This window comes from Bos taurus, chromosome 2 (genome assembly GCF_002263795.3).
Source record: "Bos taurus isolate L1 Dominette 01449 registration number 42190680 breed Hereford chromosome 2, ARS-UCD2.0, whole genome shotgun sequence".
NCBI classification, from domain to species: domain Eukaryota; kingdom Metazoa; phylum Chordata; class Mammalia; order Artiodactyla; family Bovidae; genus Bos; species Bos taurus.
This window is the reverse complement of record NC_037329.1, coordinates 91729452-91750538: the sequence shown is the minus strand read 5'-3', so window position 1 is coordinate 91750538 and position 21087 is coordinate 91729452. Positions and strand designations below refer to the sequence as shown.

Here is a 21087-nt window from a genome sequence, read left to right as displayed (position 1 = left end):
GAATACTCCATCAGGTCCTTGACAGACACGGTCAAGGCTTCGGTGTCTCAGGGCCCTCGGACACAGGCCGCTGGGCCTGCTTCCAAGGAAAAGCGAGCAGGGGTGGCACAGCCCAGGAATTTTCCTCCCTCACTCATTCATTCTCTGATTCACTGGTTCCTGGAGGCGGTTCCCAGGGACGCGCGGAGGACAGGCGGAGCGCCGGCGGCCGGGGCTGGGTGCGGTCGGGCGCCTGGGGCTGTGGGGAGCGAGGCGGGCCAGGGGGCGCGGGCAGGGGGCGCTAGCAACGGGCGCCTGGGGGGCGGGCTCGGCTGCCTTCGCCGGAAGTGAGCGGCTGGCGACGGGCGGGGGGTGGCGGGGAGCGAGCGGCCGGGCGCGAGTCTGTCCGCCCGTCGGCCGCCCGGCCCTCAGCCCCGCCTTCTGCGTCTCGGCCGGACGCGGCCGCACTCGGCTCCGCCGCCGCTGCCCGCTGCGGCCGCCCCGCCCGCCGCCTCGCCCCCGCCGCCGCCGCCCGGTCGGTCAGTCAGTCAGTCAGTCAGTCACGGAGCGCGCGGCGCGGGAGCTGCGGGCGCTCGCGGCGTCTCCAGGGAAGGAGCGCCGCGCCTGAGAAGGAGGCGGCGGCAGCTGCTGCCCAGCCCGGGGCCATTCCGGAGCCGTGCCCGCCGGAGGACCGAGCCGTTGCTGCGGTGAGTGCTCAGCCTCGCCCTCGGGGCCGGCCGAGGGAGCTGGCGGGGCGCGGGGCAGGGAAGCGCAGCCGTCGCTCCCGCCTCCATTTTCCCGGCTCCCGGCCCGACCATCCGGACGCGGTGCGGCGGCCGAGCCTGGGGTGGGGTCGGGGCCGGGGCCGGGGCTGGTGGGACCTCGCCCGGCCGGTGGGTGGGGGTCAGCGGGGCCCGGGCTGCACCCTGCGCCCCCGGGGGCCGCGACAGAGGGAGACAATGAGATGCAAGGCCGCCTGGGGAGGGTGCGGTTGGGCTTCTCCGACCCGGCTTCGGGGGCTGGTGGCCCGGGATCGCGGGGAGGCAAGGACTCTTCCTTCCCCGGATTAGCCGCAGAAACCAGTGATTCGGTGTCTGGGGTTCCTCGGGTTTCGGTGCCCCGCATCTTTCGTAAATGAGTTCAGTGCAGAGATTGAGAAAGGCGGGGCACCTTCCGTGTTTTCTTTCTAATTAAGCAAGCTAAGTAATTGCTCCATGGCTTTTGAGCCCATCTCATCTGTGTGTGTGTGTGCATTCCCGCCGGAAATCCAAACTGCAGCTCATGGTGGGGGGCGGGGGGGAAAGAGGAGATGGAAGGCAGTGAAGTAATATAAGGGTGCCTTCGTTTTAAGACGGTTTGAGAGATGTGGTTTCTTATTCAGACCGCGTCTTAGGGTGTCCCCACTGTGTGAGCTGGAAACCGCATAAGTCATTGCTTGTGAGCACGAAGACATGGTTTAGGATGAAATAAGAGCTTTGGGGAAGGGTGTAAGCGTTGCATCAAATGTGACTTAGTGTGGCTGTCGTATATTGTGTGGGAAGAGCCTTTGGGGGAAATCTGAGGGAACCGAACGGTTCTTCTCTGTGCCTCCTGGTAAGGGTTGGTGTTGTCTGCAGCGTTTGTCTTGGAGATGTGTGTAAAGTCCGCTGTAAAGGAACAGTAAAGCTAATCGGTTAGGGGTGGGGCGTGATGATGGTGTTAAAAGGGTGGTAGTGAGTCCGGAGGAATACTCAGTTCAGCAAGTATTTATGGAATAGCTGCTATCTGTTAGGCAGGGTGGAGGACATAAAGTGAACAAGACTGCAGCTTATCGTGGTGTTTCGAAAGAGCTCTTTGAAGCCAGGGGAACCAGCTGCTCCGTATGCACTGGAATTGGCTGGTAGTGTGACGTTGGATAAGCTATTGCACTCTCAACAGTATGCTTCTCTGTCAGTAAAATGGGAATAACTAAGACCACCTGCTTGCCTCCCGAGGTGGTTGCCAAACGGATTAAATGAGATAATGTGTGCAAAATGCCTAGCACCTGGCAGGGCACCTAAGGTGTTTAACAAATGTTAATTCCTTTCCTCCCTAGCCCACAGCGCCTAAGATTTTCTTGGGGGAAGGTGGGGAAAGAAGTGAATGTAGGTAATGGTAATGCAATGCATTATATAATAAAATGTTGAAGTAGAGGTGCAAAATAGGGAAGTGAAGAGGCGAGGGAATAATTCTAAATTGGGAGCACTGGGGGGAAATCCTTGGAAGCTGTGGCATTTAAGTGAGATCTTAAAGGATGGGTAGGATTTCAGCTGGTGTAGATGGGGATGGGGGCATTCCGAGTGGGGGTGGTGTTCTCCTTTGAGAGAGGCATTGAGGAGGAAGAGCAGTGGGGGAAGGGCAAGATTAGAGACGCTTAGAGGTGTTTTAGCTCTCGTTCGTCTGACCTTCAAAGATTGTCTGTTATTTTGCTTTCTGTGTTGTGAATTTCCCAGAAAACAGACCTAGCCTATTCAGGTAAGTACAGAAATGTCTACACAGTTCAATACATGATTTTTTGGATGAATCATTTTGTCTTATTTGAACTGCTGCTCTCTCCTGTTTGAATTTAATAAGGAATTATTTGTAGGTATTTCCTTATGATGCATATTAGTTCTGTTTGGTAGAAAAAGTTGCTGGTATTTTAGAGTCAGTGGTCTCATTAAGATTATTATGTGACGAGTAACTGGCTGAAAGGCATGGAGTAGTGGGGACCTATTGGGTGTGTCTCAAACTCTTGGTCAGTATCATTTGTTTTCACAAATATTTTAACACTTCATTTTCAGAAGAGGTGTCTTTGAAACTGATTAAACTGACTTTTCTTTTGGTTTGGCTACCTTTTGGTTCCCATCCCACTTGTAATTATTTATTAGATTAGCATGGTAGATAACCATCACACTATTATTCACAGACTCTTGGACATATATTATAAAATCATGACTGCACTTGGTTCTGAAGTAGTTGAATGTGAGCAATCGTATCATTGACCTCAAATTCTTATTCTGAGAAGATGAACGTTAGCAGACAAGCTATGTGAGTTCAAGCAAGTCACATACCTTGAACTCTAAATTCCTTTACCAGTAAAATGAGAAATTGGGTTAAATCACTGGTTTTCAGTCTACGTTTTACTGAAGTCTATAATTTTGAGGTGGACCTTCAGAGGTACTCCAGATGTTTGAGTTTAATCTCATTTAAAATGTGTTTTAAACCTATAGTAATAAAAAGCACCTATTTTATGACATACATTGTTTTAAGTACTTTACATGTATTGACTTCATCCTTGCTGTAATCCTATGATACAGGTATGAGAAAAAAGGCACAGGTTACAGAGCTATAAAGTGGCAGAGCTGTGTTTGAAAACAGATAGCATAACTCGTAAGCTTATGTTCCTTATGGCATTCCTATATTGCCACCATAAAAAATAAAAAACACACACACTATATATATATATATATATATTTGGTGGTAAAATATACAACATAGAGGGCTTCCCAGGTGGCTCAGTGGTAGGGAATCTGCCTGCTAATGCAGGAGACCTAGGTTTGATCCCTAGGTCGATAAGGTCCCCTGGAGGAGGAAATGGCAACCTACTCCAGTATTCTTGGCTGAAGAAGCCAGTGGACAGAGGCACCTGTGGGCTGTAGTCCATGGGATTGCAGAGAGTCCAAGACGACAGCACACATGCGTGACACATATAGCATAAAAGTTACCATTTTGATCATTTTTAAAGGTACAGTTCAGTGGTATTAAATACTTTTACATAGTTGTGCAACCATCATGACTGTCCATCTCTGGAACTTCGTCATCCTCCCATACTGAAACTGTATCCATTAAACATTAACTCTCCAACCCCTTTCCCTCTGGCCCCTGATAACACTTTTCTACTTTGTCTCTGTGATTTGACTACTCTAGATATATCTTATAAATGAGATCATGAAATATTTGTTTTGTATCTGGCTCATTTCACTTAGGGTAATGTCTTCAAGGTTCATCCATGCTGGAGCATGAATCAGAATTGCATTCCTTTTTAAGGCTGAATAACAGTCCATTGTGTGTGTGTGTATGTGTGTATATCTGTGTATGTGTGTGATACTGTATATCACACATACGTTTGGTTGTTTCCACCTTTTGGCTGTTGTAATACTGCTCTGAACTTTGGTGTATACATATCTGCTCAAGTCCCTGCTTTCACTTCTTTGGGGTATATACCCAGAAGTGGAACTGCTGGATCATATGGTAATTTTGTGTTGAATTTTTGAGGAACTGCCACTCCGTTTTCTACAGCAGCTGCAGCATTTTACACTCCTGCCAGCACAAGGGTTTCAGTTTCTCCACATCCTCACCTCAACACTTGTCATTTTCTGTGATTTTGATAATAGCCATTCCTGGTGGCTCAGGTGGTAAAGAATCCGCCAGCAATTCAGGAGACCTGGGTTCGATCCCTGGGTTGGGAAGATCCCCTGGAGAAGGGAAAGGCTACCCACTCCAGTACTCTGCGCCTGGAGAATTCCATGACTATATAGTCCATAGGGTCGAAAAGAGTTGGACACAACTGAGCGACTTTCACTTCACTTAATGAGGGGCACTTAATAAAGTGGCATCTCTTTGTGTTTTTGACTTGCATTTTTCCTAATGATTAGTGATTAGAGCATCTTTTCTTGTGCTTATTGGCCATCTGTGTATCTTTGTAGAAATATCTATCCAGGTCCTTCGCCAATTTTAAAAAACTTGTTTTGTTGTTGAATTATAGCAGTTCTTTATACACTCTGGATATTAAATATCATATCAGATCCATGGTTTACATTTTCTCTTCTATGGGTTGCCTTTTTACTCTGTTGATAGTGTCCTTTGATGTACAAAAGTCTTTCATTTTAATGATATCCACTTCATCTATATTTTTCTTTTGTTGACTGTGCTTTTGGTGTCCAAGAAATCATTGCCAAATCCAGTGTCAGGAGGCTTTCCCCCTGTGTTTTCTTCTGAGAGTTCTATAGTTTTAGATATTATATTTAGCTCTATGATCCATTTTGAGTTAATATTTGCATATGGTTTTAGGTAAGGGTACAGCGTCATCCTTTGCGTGTGGATATCCAGTTTTTCTAGCACCATTTTAGCACGCTTGTGTACATAAACATAAAATTTGTCACATTGCAGACAGTAGTGTTTTATGGTTATACCTGCTTTACTGAAGCAGGGGGAGGATAAGCATTCCTTAGAATAAAACATCTTTTACCATCTCTGCTTATTTGTGAATTTTAAGTAGGTAAGGAAAGTTGTAGTTTGCAGTAAATTAAAAAAAAATTGAGTCCTGTGCAAGTCTATTCATATAGAATTGTCTAAACAATACATTACTATGGTACATGAACTGTGTTCAACTAAATGACAGGCACAACTGAAGCCGGTTCCTTTGGGGTATACTCATCCTGTGTAACGGAGAAGGCAATGGCACCCCACTCCTGTACTCTTGCCTGGAAAATCCCATGGATGGAGGAGCCTGGTAGGCTGCAGTCCATGGGTTTGCTAAGAGTCGGGCACGACTGAGCGACTTCACTTTCACTTTTCACTTTCATGCATTGGAGAAGGAAATGGCAACCCACTCCAGTGTTCTTGCCTGGAGAATCCCAGGGACAGGGGAGCCTGGTGGGCTGCCGTCTCTGGGGTCGCACAGAGTCGGACATGACTGAAGCGACTTAGCAGCAGCAGCATCCTGTGTAAATCAGTTTAGTAACAAATGAATGTATAGCACTATGTCCTAATATATTACAGATGTTTTATAGCTTATTGGAAGCTTGGGTTTTTCTTGTTTGCCTTGTAAGCAGTTTTTACATATGATTACTACTCATATTGAAATAAAAAGTCTTATTTATATCTTTATTAATCAATTTAATTGAAGCATATCCAGACACTAGGAAGCAAACCATTAAAAGCTACTAACAAAACAAAACCAAAGCTGCTACCTACTTTCAACTACTTACCTGAGTAAAATAAAAACAAAATTTTACGGAAATAAATGGATTGCTTAGGTGTCAAGACTAACATCTCTAACACTCAATTTGTCTCTTTTGAGTTTGTAACAAATTATAATGTATTTGAACATAAAATGGTATTAATAGTGCTTCTGTAGCTATATATATTTGGCATGCTGAATAAGATTTCTTCTGGAAAAGTTTTGTTGTGAAATATTAGAAAACCCCCAGATTATATGATGTATAAGCTTCATCCCATGCTCTTAACACTATTCTTTTAAGATACATTATTTACCACACTTTGGGGCAGGTGTCTTAAAATACATCACTCATAACTTAAAAATTGACTCTTTAAAACTCATTATATATTCTGCTATTCATAAAACATTTACTGGTAGCTCTGCTTTAGGCAGAGATATATATAATGGAGAAAACAAAGAGATAGGTATTCTCCCCTCCAAAATAGAATGTTAATTTAAATGCAGGATTCAGGGATTCAGTAGAGAATGTAATTAAGGGATCAGAGTCTAAAGAAACTGTGTGCATGCTGTCACGTCAGTTGTGTCCAACTCTGCGACCCCATGGACCGTAGCCCACCAGGCTTCTCTGTCCATGGGATTCTCCAGGCAAAAATACTGGAGTGGGTTGCCAGATCCCCTTCTCCAGGGGATCTTCCTGAGCCAGGGATCTAATCCGTGTTACTTATGTCTCCTGCACTGGCAGGAGGGTTCTTTACCACTAGTGCCACCTAAAATGGGTGAGTAGTTAGGCTTGGAAAAGAGGGATAAGTCATCCCTTTCAGTTCAGTTCAGTTGCTCAGTCATGTCCGACTCTTTGCAACCCCATGGACTGCAGCATACCAGGCTTCCCTGTCCATCACCAAGAACTGGAGCCTACTTAAACTCATATCCATCGTGTCGGTGATGCCATCCGACCATCTCATCCTCTGTCGTCCCCTTCTCCTCCTGCCTTCAGTCTTTCCCAGCATCAGGGTCTTTTCCAGTGAGTTGATTCTTTGCATCAGGTGACCAAAGTATTGGAGTTTCAGCTTCAGCATCAGTCCTTCCAATGAATACTCAGGACTGATTTCCTTTAGGATGGACTGGTTGGATCTCTTTGCAGTGCAAAGGACTCTCAAGAGTCTTTTCTAACAACACAGTTCAAAAGTAACAGTTCTTTGACGCTCAGCTTTTCTTTATAGTCCAACTCTCGCATCCATACATGACTATTGGAAAAACCATAGCTTTGACTAGACAGACCTTTGTTGGCAAAGTAATGTCTCTGCTTTTTAATATGCCGTCTAGGTTGGTCATAGCTTTTCTTCCAAGGAGCAAGCGTCTTTTAATTTCATGGCTGCAATCACCATCTGCAGTGATTTTGGAGCCCCCCAAAATAAAGTCTCTCACTGTTTGCACTGTTTCCACATCTGTTTGTCATGAAGTGATGGGACCGGATGCCATGATCTTAGTTTTCTGAATGTTGAGCTTTAAGCCAACGTTTTCACTGTCTTCTTTTACTTTCATCAAGAGGCTCTTTAGTTCTTCGCTTTCTGCCATAAGGGTGGTGTCATCTGCATATCTGAGGTTCTTAATATTTCTCCCGGCAGTCTTGATTCCAGCTTGTGCTTCATCCAGCCCAGCATTTCTCATGATGTATTCTGCATATAAGTTAAATAAGCAGGATGACAATATACAGCCTTGACGTACTGCTTTCCCGATTGGCAGTCAGTCTGTTGTTCCATGTCCAGTTCTAACTGTTGCTTCTTGATCTGCATACAGATTTCTCAGGAGGCAGGTCAGGTGGTCTGATATTTCCATCTCTTTAAGAATTTTCCACAGTTTGTTGTGATCCACACAAAGGCTTTGGCATAGTCAATAACACAAAAGTAGATGTTTTTCTGGAACTCTCTTGCTTTTTTGATGATTCAGCAGATGTTGGCAATTTGTTCTCTGTTCCTCTGCCTTTTCTAAATGCAGCTTGAACATCTGGAAGTTCATGGTTCACATACTGTTGAAGCCTAACCTGGAGAATTTTGTGCATTACTTTGCTAGTTTGTAAGACGAGTGCAATTGTGTGGTAGTTTGAACATTCTTTGGCATTGCCTTTCTCTGGGATTGGAATGAAAATGGACCTTTTCCAGTCCTGTGGCCACTGTTGAGTTTTCCAGATTTGCTGTCATATTGAATGCAGCACTTTCACAGCATCATTTTTTAGGATTTGAAATAGCTCAACTGGAATTCCGTCATCTTTATTAGCTTTGTTCGTAGAGTGGTGCTTCCTAAGGCCCACTTGACTTTGCATTCCAGGATGTCTGGCTCTAGGTGGGTGATCACACCATCGTGGTTATCTGGGTAATGAAGATCTCTTTTGTATAGTTCTTCTGTGTATTCTTGCCACTTCTTCTTAATATCTTCTGCTTCTGTTGCTGCTGCTGCTAAGTCACTTCAGTTGTGGCTGACTCCGTGCGACCCCGAAGACAGCAGCCCACCAGGCTCCCCCATCCCTGGGATTCTCCAGGCAAGAACACTGTAGTGGGTTGCCAGTTCCTTCTCCAATGCATGAAAGTGAAAAGTGAAAGTGAAGTCCCTCAGTCGTGCCCGACTCTTAGCAACCCCATGGACTGCAGCCTACCAGGCTCCTCTGGCCATGGGATTTTCCAGGCAAGAGTACTGGAGTGGGGTGCCATTGCCTTCTCCATCTGCTTCTGTTAGGTCCCTACCATTTCTGTCCTTTATTGAGCCCATCTTTGCATGAAATGTTCCCTTGGTATCTAATTTTCTTGAAGAGATCTCTAGTCTTTCCCATTGTACTGTTTTCCTCTATTTCTTTGCACTGTTCATTGAGGAAGGCTTTCTTATATCTCCTTGCTGTTCTTTGGAACTCTGCATTCAAATGGGTATATCTTTCCTTTTCTCTTTTGCCTTTAGCTCTTCTTCTTTTCTCAGCTATTTGTAAGGCCTTGTCAGACAACCATTTTGCCTTTTTGCATTTCTTTTTCTTGGAGATGGTCTTGATCACTGCCTCCTGTACAACGTCATGAACCTCCGTCCATAGTCATCCTTTTACATGAGAAGAAAAGCAAGATTGGGTGGCCCATAATTGATGTCATTGTGTGGCACTTAAAATGTAAGCCCCCTGATGAAGAATAGTGAAATCTGGAGAAAATTAGAACTGTAAACATATTGATAGACTCATATTTTGTAGAATTACAGGAGTAAGTATGATTTTGTAATTGTGCTTGAAGATTGAATGCTTTTTTTGGAAATTGTTTAGAATGATCTTACTAAGTTTGATATGTGAAGAAAAGTGCTAACTAAGTCAGTACAGCAAAATCACTAATAATAGGACTTGCAAATACAGTGTATTCTTAAGTGTCCCAGATTGTACATGCATCTATCCATGGTTCCAAGCATGGTTTATTTTTCCTAATTTTTCTGGTTAAAATCCTACACATCTTTTGAGTCCCATTTCCATTGCCACCCACCTTTGTGAAGCTGTTTGATACCAGCTAGAATTCATTGCCTTCTTCATTCCTCTAGATTTCAGTTGATTTGCCCTATGCTGTGGATAACTATGTACTGTCTTAAATACCCAAGTCTGGAATATTCGATCCAGTTTTACTCATCTGAAATGTCTCCCAGTCCCTTAAATATAACAGAAATGCAGTGAAAAAGGATTTAATGAAAGCCATTATTTGAAGAATATGTTATAGTTGGTGTTACATCTCTGAAAGGATCCATAAAAATCTAATAATGTTTATCTTATTTATAAAGAAGAATTCTTTCTCGGCTTATTTGGTTTATTTTATAATGTAACAAGTGACTTTAGAGATTTGTGAAGGGAATCAGTGATCCCTGTTAACTGTGAATAGAGTGCTTTATAAATGTTAATAATAGCTCAAAAACCTTTTTGTTTACCCTAAGTTTTGAAAATAAATATATATATTTTTAAAGCAGGCATAATGAATACGATGCATTATGTTTGAAAAATCTTGGTTTTACTGCTTAGTAATACAAAAATTCAAAAGTCTGAATCTTAAATCTGTTTATTTTGGTGCTTGGTTTTAATGCTTGTCTTAGCTAAAAGGCAGCTCATGGAGGGACATATACCTAAAAAGATTATAAAGTGCCTCTTTGGCTATACTTTCTAAATGGAGATACTCATTTTTAAATTTATGTCTATCAGTTATGCAGATTTGGCTAACAAAGTTTGCCCTTCCTATGCAAACCAATTTGAAGATTTGTGTTTATATGTTTTTAATAAATATATTCAAAATCCACAGAAAGTGTATGGAAGGCATTTAAAGAGTTATTAGAAAGTGGCTTCTCTGTTTTTAGAGAGTGCAGGTATGAGTGTTTCAAGATGACACACATTGTTGTCTCCTGGAATACAGTTATTTTCTTACCAAGTTTTAAAATGCTGCTTTTACCTTTAAGATATACATAGATTAACCATGTTATTGTTTTTAAAAATAACTGCTAGGTAGCATACTGCTAACAGTCACTTATCACAGAACGTCAGCAAATTTAGACTTTATTTTGGTAAAGATAAATGTTTAACTCACCTTTAAAGTTAAATTTGATAACACTTTTGAAATACTTTGCCATGAGACACCAATAAACCTGTTTAGTATAAAATACTTATGGGCATTCCTCAGCCGCATCAATAACATCATGTAATAATACTTTGGTGCTTTTTCTGCTTCAAGCTGCAGTAGTTGCTTTTGAGGTTAAACCTTACTTCCCCCGCCCCAACTTACTTTGTTGACATCAAAGCAACTGTTTCATGAAGGATTTTATAATATAGTTTTTCCATAAAGTATTGTTTCTATTAAGAAAATCATTTAGTGTAACAGTGTATCTTCCCTGGAACACCAGTCTGTTGTAGCAGTTTATAAAAAGGTTCGTTCTTTATTTCAATTTTGAAAAAGGAACCAGCCAGTACTATCTCTCTTCCCGCCAAATATTTAGAATCAATCTGGTCCCATCACTTCATGGGAAATAGATGGGGAAACAGTGGAAACAGTGTCAGACTTAATTTTTTTAGGCTTCAAAATCACTGCAGATGGTGACTGTAGCCATGAAATTAAAAGACGCTTATTCCTTGGAAGGAAAGTTATGACCAACCTAGATAGCATATTGAAAAGCCAGAGACATTACTTTGCCAACAAAGGTCCATCTAGTCAAGGCTATGGTTTTTCCTGTGGTCATGTATGGATGTGAGAGTTGGACAGTGAAGAAAGCTGAGCGCCGAAGAATTGATGCTTTTGAAGTGTGGTGTTGGAGAAGACTCTTGAGAGTCCGTTGGACTGCAAGGAGATCCAACCAGTCCATTCTGAAGGAGATCAGCCCTGGGATTTCTTTGGAAGGAATGATGCCGAAGCTGAAATTCCAGTACTTTGGCCACCTCATGCGAAGAGTTGACTCATTGGAAAAGACTCTGATGCTGGGAGGGATTGGGGGCAGGAGGAGAAGGGGACGACAGAGGATGAGATGGCTGGATGGCATCACTGACTCGATGGACGTGAGTCTGAGTGAACTCCGGGAGTTGGTGATGGACAGGGAGGCCTGGTGTGCTGCGATTCATGGGGTCGCAAGGAGTCGGACACGACTGAGCAACTGAACTGAGCTGAACTGAGTACCAGAATACTTAGATTACTTAACATATGTGATGTGTGACTTTCTGACAGGTGGCCATAATGAAGAGGCCAGTGTCATTTTGTATGTTAAGGATATACATATATTGTATTACATGATATTGTACTTAAAATACATGTGTGTATTAAGAAAAGATTAAATATAAATGGAACTCCTAATATTTTTTATACCCTAATGGATCATCAGTCATACTTCCTGGGTTATAATCACCTCCATTTTGGAAATCACTGTACACTCTTATTGAATTATTGTTGATAATAATGAGCCTTTTATATTAAGTTCCACTTCATAGTGTATGAAACCAATCTTAAAAATAACCACTTGGGACAAGACATTCTGATTTTCTTACTAATTAGAAAGAAATGTTTGTGGAAGAAATGAGACAAATTTTGACAAAATGAGACCTTAATAAAATTTATTCTTTACCACAATTGAAATTATTGGCTTATTTTGGAAGCTTAAGTTTGGACTTTACATTATGCTTTCAGGAATTAGTTAAGGTGAATTAAATGTACCCACTTAAAATTTAATTTAGTAATTCAGTAGTGTTAAATGACGTAATTTTTCCTCGTTCACAGTGAGCATGTTTTCATTTCTGTGACGGTGCCCTTTCCTTTCTCTACTGCAACTGCAGCCACAATTGCTTCATCACATGTTTATTTTGCCTGTTCTAGAATCTTATATTAGTTGAATCATATGTATGTGCTCCTTTGTCTCTGATTTCTTGCCCTCAACATGATGTTTTTACATCTATCCACGTTGTTTTTTATTCTGGCATAATATATTCAACTGTACAAATATTGAATGTACCATAGATTGTTTATCCTGTTCCTGTTGATGGGCACCTGGGCTGTTTCCAGTTTGGGTCTACTATGAAGAAAACTACCATGAATATTTTTGTTGAAGTCTGTTTGTAAACAAATATTTCATTTCTCTTGGATAAAGGATTGGAATTTGTAGGTCATAGGTAGATGTCCTTCCTCTTTTTAAAGACTTGTATTTGAAGAACAATATACTTCAGAGCCTCTTGATGAAAGTGAAAGAAGAGAGTGAAAAAGTTGGCTTAAAACTCAACATTCAGAAAACTAAGATCATGGCATCTGGTCCCATCACTTCATGGCAAATAGATGGGGAAACAGTGACAGACTTTATTTTGGGGGGCTCCAAAATCACTGCAGATGGTGACTGCAGCTATGAAATTAAAAGACGCTTTGCTCCTTGGAAGAAAAGTTATGACCAACCTAGACGACATATTAAAAAGCAGAGACATTACTTTGCCAACAAAGGTCTGTCTAGTCAAAGCTATGGTTTTTCCAATAGTCATGTATGGATATGAGAGTTGGACTATATAAAGAAAGCTGAGTGCCAAAAATTGATGCTTTTGAACTGTGGTGTTGGAGAAGACTCTTGAGAGTCCCTTGCACTGCAAAGAGATCCAACCAGTCCATCCTAAAGGAAATCAGTCCTGAATATTCATTGGAAGGACTGATGGTGAAGCTGAAACTCCAGTACTTTGGCCACCTGATATGAAGAACTGACTCACTTGAAAAGACCCTGATGCTGGGATAGATTGAGGGTGGGAGGAGAAGGGGACGACAGAGGATGAGATGGTTGGATGGCATCATGGACTCAGTGGACATGAGTTTGAGTAAGCTCCGGGAGTTGGTGATGGACAAGGAGGCCTGGCGTGCTGCAGTCCATGGCGTCTCAAAGAGTCTGACCCAACTGAGCAACTGAACTGACTGATACATACTTTATTAGGTGTCTAGAAACTGAATGATGCTAAAGCTGAAACTCCAGTACTTTGGGCACCTCATGCCAAGAGTTGACTCATTGGAAAAGACTCTGATGCTGAGAGGGATTGAGGGCAGGAGGAGAAGGGGACAACAGAGGATGAGATGGCTGGATGGCATCACTGACTCAATGGACATGAGTCTGAGTGAACTCCGGGAGTTGGTGATGGACAGGGAGGCCTGGCGTGCTGCGATTCATGGGGTCGCAAAGAGTCGGACGTGACTGAGCAACTGAACTGAACTGAACTGAGAAACTGAATACTCTTTATAACCAGTATGCAGATGAAAAAGAAAATTACCAGTGTGCCAGAAACGTCCCTAATTTTACTTCTCTGTACATCTGCCCTGTTAGCAGTAGCCACTGCCTTGACTTCTGACTCTAACTTTGCTGTAAAGTTTTTGGTTTGCTTGTTTCTTTAAAATTTTTTGACTTCATTGATGTATAATTTCCACGTAATAAACTGCGCACATTAAAGGGGCACTGTTTGATAGGCTTTCATACACCTGTGTAGCCATCACTGCAGTCAAGGTAGGGAACATTCTCATCATCCCCTAGTCCCTTCACATCGCTTTGTCAGTCATCCTGTCTTCCACTCTCTCTGTGCACTATCACTGTAGATTAGTTTGAATTTTTTAGAATCTGATGTATGGAATCATACAGTGTTCTCTCTCTAGTCTGGCTTATTTTTATACAGAATAATGATTTTTTTTTATTAACAAGTCTATACAAAAGACTTTAACATTTCAAAGAATCACATGTTCATTCCCACAGGGTTACCAGACTGGGCCACCAGTAAGTTAACACTCACAGCAGGACTTGGAAGGTTATTGCCCAGCTTTTCGACAGGTTCACTTGGGACCAGGCAGCCGCCTTTCCCACAGCTGTGTTCCAAAAAATGATTCAGAGAATGATTATAGATCAGTATAATAGAATAATGATTTTTAGATCATTCTATATTGTTGCTTGGATTCGTTTCTTTCCTTTTTTTTTTAACTACTGAATGGTATTTCATTATGTTATATACTGCATTTTGTTTATCCATTCACCTGTTGATTCTGCTATTTGTGTTGCTTTCATTTACCAATACATTTCATTTACTAATAAAACCACTATGATATTTTGTACAAATGGAGAGAGATACATGCACACATACACCTTTATAACTTATGTTTTTATTTCTCTTGGATAAAGACTATGAGGACATGCTGGGTTATATAGGGGGCATGTATTTTTAATTTTTTAATGAACTAGCAAACTTTTCCAAACCTGTATAATTTTATGTATGCAACAGCATGATATGACAATTTTAATTTCTCCACATCCTAGCACTTGGTATTGTCAGTCATTTTCATTCTACTTATTGGAGTGGATACATAGTAGCATCTCATTGTGGTTTTAATTTGCACTTCCCTGATTACTAATAATGTTGAGCAACTTTTCATATTATTTGCCATTTGGGACATGACTGTAAGCTTTTGCCCATTTAAAAAATTGGGTGGTTTTATCTTTTTTTTTACTTAGTTGCAGCAATTCTTTAATATTCTAGATACAAGTCCTTTATCAGGTATATTTGTAAATGTCTTTTCTTAGTTTGTGGCTTGCCTATTTATTTTTTAGTGATGTCTTAGAGATAGCAGAAGTTTTTGTATTGAACTTCATCAAAATGATCAATAGTTCCTTTATAGTTAGTGATTTCTTTATCCTGATAAATCTTGGCCCACACTAAACTCGCAAAGATACCTCCCTATGGCTTTTCCTAGGAGGTTTGTTATACTAGCTTTCACATTTCAGTCTGTGGTCCATTTTGTTTATAGTGTGATGTGAAAGTCAGCCCCCTCATCCCATATTTATATCTATTTGTTCCAGCATCATTTGTTTTGAAATGCTTTGCATTTTTGTCAGTTATATCTCAGTGAAGCTGAGGAAAAACCTCTTTCCTTTCCTCCTTCCCTACTTTGACATCTTTGTTGAAAATATTGGACGATGTAAATGTGGGTCTGTTTCTATACTCTGTTCTGCTGCACTGATGTAATTTCTTTTCTTTTGCCTAATACTACATTGTCTTGATTACTGAGCCTTACAGTGAGTAAGAAGTCAAGGTAGAGGAAATCCTGCAAGTTCTTTTCCCTAATTGTTTTTGATGATTTTAGGTCATTTCCTTTTTATATAAATTTTAAAATTAGATGTTGGGATATAGACTAGAATTGCACTGAATTTGAATTTCATATTGAAATTGAATTTCAGTATGGGGAGAATTGCCATATAGCAGTGTTGTATCTTCCAATCTATTAACATGGTGTATCTGTCCATTTAATTTAGATTTCTAATTTCTCTCAGCAGTGTTTTAAATATTTCAGTTGGCATAGAATAAACATTGTTTCCTATTTGTGTCCTTTTTTTTTTTTTTTTACAGCCAAATCATATTTTACTACAAGTTTATAAGTAAATCTTTGACACAGAGATTTTTCTGTTTGATGACCTTACCTAATGCATGGATGTCACATCTTTTCTGATGTGGTGGTGGTGGTCAGTCACTCAGTTGTGTTGACTCTTTGTGACCCCATGGCCTGTAGCATGCTAGGCTTTCCTATTCTTCACTATCTTCCAGAGTTTGCTCACACTCATGTCCATTGAGTTGGTGATGCCGTCCAACTATCTTATCCTCTGTTGTCCCCTTCTCCTCCTGCCCTCAGTCTTTCCCAGCATCAGGGTATTTTCCAATAAGTCAACTCATTGCATCAGGTGGCCAAAGTATTGGAGCTTGAGCACCAGTCCTTCCAATGCATGTTCAGGGTTGATTTCCTTTAGGATGGACTAGTTTGATCTCTTTGCTGTCTACGGGATTCTCAAGAGTCTTCTCCAACACCACAGTTCAAAAACATCAATTCTGCGGTGCTTAGCCTTCTTTATGGTCCACCTCTCACATCCATACATGACTACTGGAAAAACTATAGCTTTGACATACTGACCTTTGTTGGCAAAGTAAGGTGTCTGCTTTTTAACACATGGTCTAGGTTGTCAAGGCTTTTCTTCCGAGGAGCAAGCGTCTTTTAGTTTCATGGCTGCAGTCACTGTCCACAGTGTTTTTGGAGCCCCAGAAAACAAAGTCTGTCACTGTTTCCATTTCTTCCCCATCTGTTTGCCATGAAGTGATGGGACTGGATTCCATAATCTTAGTTTTTTGAATATTGAGTTTTAAGCCACCTTTTTCAGTTTTCTCTTTCACCTTCATCAAGAGGCTCTTCAGTTCCTCTTCAATTTCTGCTGTAAGGGTTGGGTCATATGCATACCTGAGGTTATTGATATATCTTCCAGCAATCTTGATTCCAGCGTGTGATTCATCCAGCTTGGCGTTTTGCATGATGTATTCTGCATGTAAGTTAAATAAGCAGGGTGACAATATACAGCTTTGACATACTCCTTTCCCAGTTTTGAACTGTTGTTTTATGTCTAGTTCTAACCGTTGCTTCTTGATGTGACAGTGCTACAATTAGAGAAGACTGAAACATATCTTTAGGAACATTAAAGCAGAAGTTTACAGCTTTAGTTATTGGCATAATCGTTTTGACTTGTATGGTTGTGGATATTAATATTTAAAGAGGCTTATCTTTATTAACATAATCATAGTTGTAGAAACAGAAGTAAAACAGAATCTTACCACTTTAATTGGGGCATAAGTTCTTACCAGAGGGTTTTTGAGTTTGCATTTTATAGTTTGCTGTCTTTTCTTCCCCCTTTCATTAATAATACTAATGGAAATATTCAACTCTTATGCTCTGCCGTGCTCAGTCACTCAGTTGTGTCTGACTCTGTGTGACCCCATGGACTGTAGCCCGCCAGACTCCTCTGTCCATGGGGATTTTCCAGGCAAGAATACTGGAGGGATCTAGGTATCCAACCCAGGTTTCCCGCATTGCAGTTGGATTCTTTACCACCTGAGCCACTGGGGAAGGCCAATGCAACTCTTAGTTAGAAGTGTATAAAGAAGAAAATAAAACATAATCCTACTGCCCAGAACTGATTACAGTTAAATTTTCTGGTATATTTTCTGTGTATGTGTGTGTGCGCCTATTTATATAGCTCACTATTGTATTTGTAATTTAGTTCTTATTTCATTCAAATGTTTACATCACTAGCATTTCCCCTTGCATTAAATGCTTTATGAATTTACACCATCTGTATTGTAATACAGGATGGACATAAAACACACTTGAATTTACTCAGTTTTTCTTTTCTTGTGGGATATTTAGTTGCCTTTCTCCTCCCGTGTGTGTGTGTGTGTGTGTGTTTAATATTTGGCTTTAGTAACCATACTTGTTCACAATCTTTGTGTTTTGAATTTCTTCCTAATACTGTCTTAAATTTGGAAAAATTTTAAACCAAAGTGTAAAATATGATAGACATCTACATACTTACCACCAGGAGTAGTCAGTCATTTATATTTTGCTTCAAATACTTTGTTTAAGGAGAAGTAACAGGTTAAATCCTCCCCCAGAAAATGGTTCATGTTGTTCTGGTGCATATTTTAGTGCATTTAATAAATGTGTGTCCATAAAATATACTTATTACTCTCTGTGCTTTTAATTTTATATAAACAACTAATTATATCTTTTAAATTTTGCATTTTTTACTCAACTGTAATTTGAAATTATTCATACAGTTTCTTATAGATCCAGTTCGTTCTTTTTATCAGAATAAGCCAGCTTTCCATTCCCCTTCTGAGCAGGGATAGTTAGATAAAGAGGATGCTGCAGTGAACATCCTGCTATATTTCTCCTGGTGCTTGTCTCCTACATGTTTGGACACTGAGAAGTGGTATTGCAGGATCATAAAGTACGTAATCTCCAGCAGGCTCTCCCAAAGGGTGGGAAGTATATGTCCCTCCTGGCAGTTTTCTCATTGCTCCACAACCTCCCCACCTCTTCATTTTATCACACTTACTGTTTTTGCCAACTTGATGAATATGAAATCTGTGTTTTTTTCTTTAGTACATTTCTAGAAATATAGTTGCTAGGATAAGGAGTACAAGGCTCTGTAGCATATTCAGTGAAGTTTTTTTATCCTTGAAAATTGTATTCTTTCAAACTTTCATTAAGAAATGTTCTCTAATCACAAATTAAAACTTCTACTAAAGAGTTTTAAATAAAAACATTGTTGTTTATGTTTATTCACAGTGGGGTATAAGGGTTTTGTTTAAAGAAGTATTATCTGTCCTGCCTGTAAGAGTGTTTGATACTGGAGTGTTGCCTAAAATGCATTAATAACTCTTATGTTGTGACATCTGTGTAGATAATTTAGATGATTATTTGGCTAACAGAAGCCTTGACTGATTTTACTTCCTGCGAGCTTTTTGGGAAAACATATTTATTTTTTAAATCATGTAGAATCAAGTAAAATATCCAGTTATATATTTTTTCATTTCTGCAAGTATTTGATGGCTGCAAGTATATTGATTTACTCTGAGAATGCTGAATGTATTCTTACAAAAGTTGTCTTCTCTAACCTTTTTCCCTACTGTGTGTGTATGTGTATAATAAAAAACCCTTCCAATTTAAAATATTGTAACATAGGCAGGTTAGTTTTAAAAGTAAAGCATATGAAAGATGTAAAAGTTGTTTTCTTTTGTTGGAGATTGTAATAAAACTGCCTGAGGCAGGCACCGAGGCTACCCTTTAAATAGCTGTATTCTCTGTGTTTATCTATATAACACCCGGCTCGTAGTAGTATTTCATTAATTATTTGTTGAACAAACAATATTATTTCTTGTTAAGTAGTGATCCTAAGTAAAAAAATAACTGTACTTTTTTTTTTTAGTACAAATAAACATTTAATTTTGTGTGAACCTAGAATTCTGTCAGTATTTATTCTTAAATAGTAATATTTAAGCTTTGGTCTTCTGAGTGAGAAGCATGCAGGTAACAGCAAAAAAAAAAACGTGGTAGTTTTTGTTGTAAAGAAACTCAACTCTGGATGTATGTTTAACTGAAAAGGAAAGTTAACTTTTAAACTTCAGAATTCATTTGGAGCCCCTCTGCATGATCTAGGTGTGTTTTAGCCTGTGAACACTTCTGTGCTGTAGTGCTAGAGAAGACTGTCTTGAGAGTCCCTTGGACAGCAAGGAGATCAAACCAGTCAATCCAAAAGGAAATCAACTCTGAATACTCATTGGAAGGACTGATGCTGAAGCTCCAGTACTTTGGCCACTTGATGCAAACAACCGACTTATTGGAAAAGACCTTGATGCTGGGAAAGATTGAAAGCAGAAGACAGGGATAACAGAGGATGAGATGCTTGGACAGCATCACCAAAGCGATGGACATGAACTTGGGCAAACTCCAGGAGATGGTGAGGGACAGGGAAGCCTCATGTGCTTCAGTTCATGGGGTCGCAGAGAGCGGGACATGATTTGGCAACTGAACAACCACAACAGCCTGTGATTGTCCAGTCCTCTCCACGACTTCTGACTTTACTTCCTCACGGTCTCTTCTCTCTGCTCCTATGTCTTTGCCTCTAGTCCTTGTGGGCACAGAGCTTTTTCCTTTACAAGCCAAGGGTCTTATAAATTTACTGATTTTATTGACAATTTGGAGGTTTACAAGGGAGAAATCACATGGTCTTTACCATCTTACAGCTGCACCCCATCTGTGGCTACTTTCCTTGGCCAGCTCTTTAGACCTGCCATCCTTTTTATCCTGTAGAGCTTTCTCAGAACTTTGGTCCCTCACTCTCAAGGTATTTTTCACAAGGAGAAGCACTGTATTATATTGTCTATTGCTGTGCAGTGGTTCACCCCAGAAGTTATTGGTTGAAGACAGTAGCAGTCATTTTATTACTATTTCAAATGGTTCTGGGGATTGACCAGGCTTAGATGGTTCTTGCTGTGAATGTCTCATGCATTTACAGTTAGGGGCAACTGGAGCTGGAGCCCTCTTCAAAGGATTCCTCACTTATCTGTCTGGTGGTTGAAGCTGGGATCTCAGCTGGGACTGTGGGCTAGTTTCTACACTTAGCCTCCTTCTGTGTCCTGGCCTTCCTCACAGTGTAATGTTGAGTTCCAGCAGTGGCTTTCCAAGAGAAACAGCAAGTGGAAGCTTGGCACTTTTGATAAACTAGCCCTGGAAGTCACTCTCAGGATCACCTCTTCCATAGTTCATAGGTTTCCCCCCTCCCCCCTGAGACCAGAGAAGGAACACTTTACTTCTCAATAGGAAGAGTATTATAGCAGATTGTTGTGAGAAGAGCAGATGAGACTGGGAATACTGTTCAGTCATTTGGAAAATAACATGTTTTACCATCAGTCATTCAGTTCAGTCGCTCAGTTGTGTCCAACTCTTTGCGACCATATCAGGTGGATTTGCTGATTTTTCCCACCTTCTGTATCTGAAAAAATTTCATTACAGACAATGAAGCTATAGATATGTTCAAATGCCACTGTCTTCAAGAATGAAGGTTAAAAAATAATCTTTAATCCTATTGTCACTGTTTATTGGATTTTTAAAAATCTACAAATATGCAGACTGCATCCCAGTCTACTAGTCAGAATGTACTGGATGGACCTCAGGCATATATTTAAAGGCTTCATGACAACTATTGAAGAGGTTTCAAGCCTTCTGCTTGCACTCCACATGCATTAACTACTATCACCACCTTCCTATTGATTCACTAACATTTTAAAA

The 21087-nt window shown here is 40.7% G+C and overlaps 1 protein-coding gene across 6 annotated transcripts in view; it reads left to right on the top strand.

Moving 5' to 3' along the window:
* Positions 1-537: 537 nt before the first annotated feature.
* The window catches only part of RAPH1 (Ras association (RalGDS/AF-6) and pleckstrin homology domains 1), a 102664-nt gene continuing 82114 nt past the window's right edge, over positions 538-21087 (top strand). For all 6 annotated transcript variants that reach the window (XM_024981344.2, XM_059878845.1, XM_059878839.1 and 3 more), the window contains exon 1: positions 538-686. The gene's annotated coding sequence lies outside the window, so the exon portion shown is untranslated. The remainder of the gene's footprint in view (positions 687-21087) is intronic.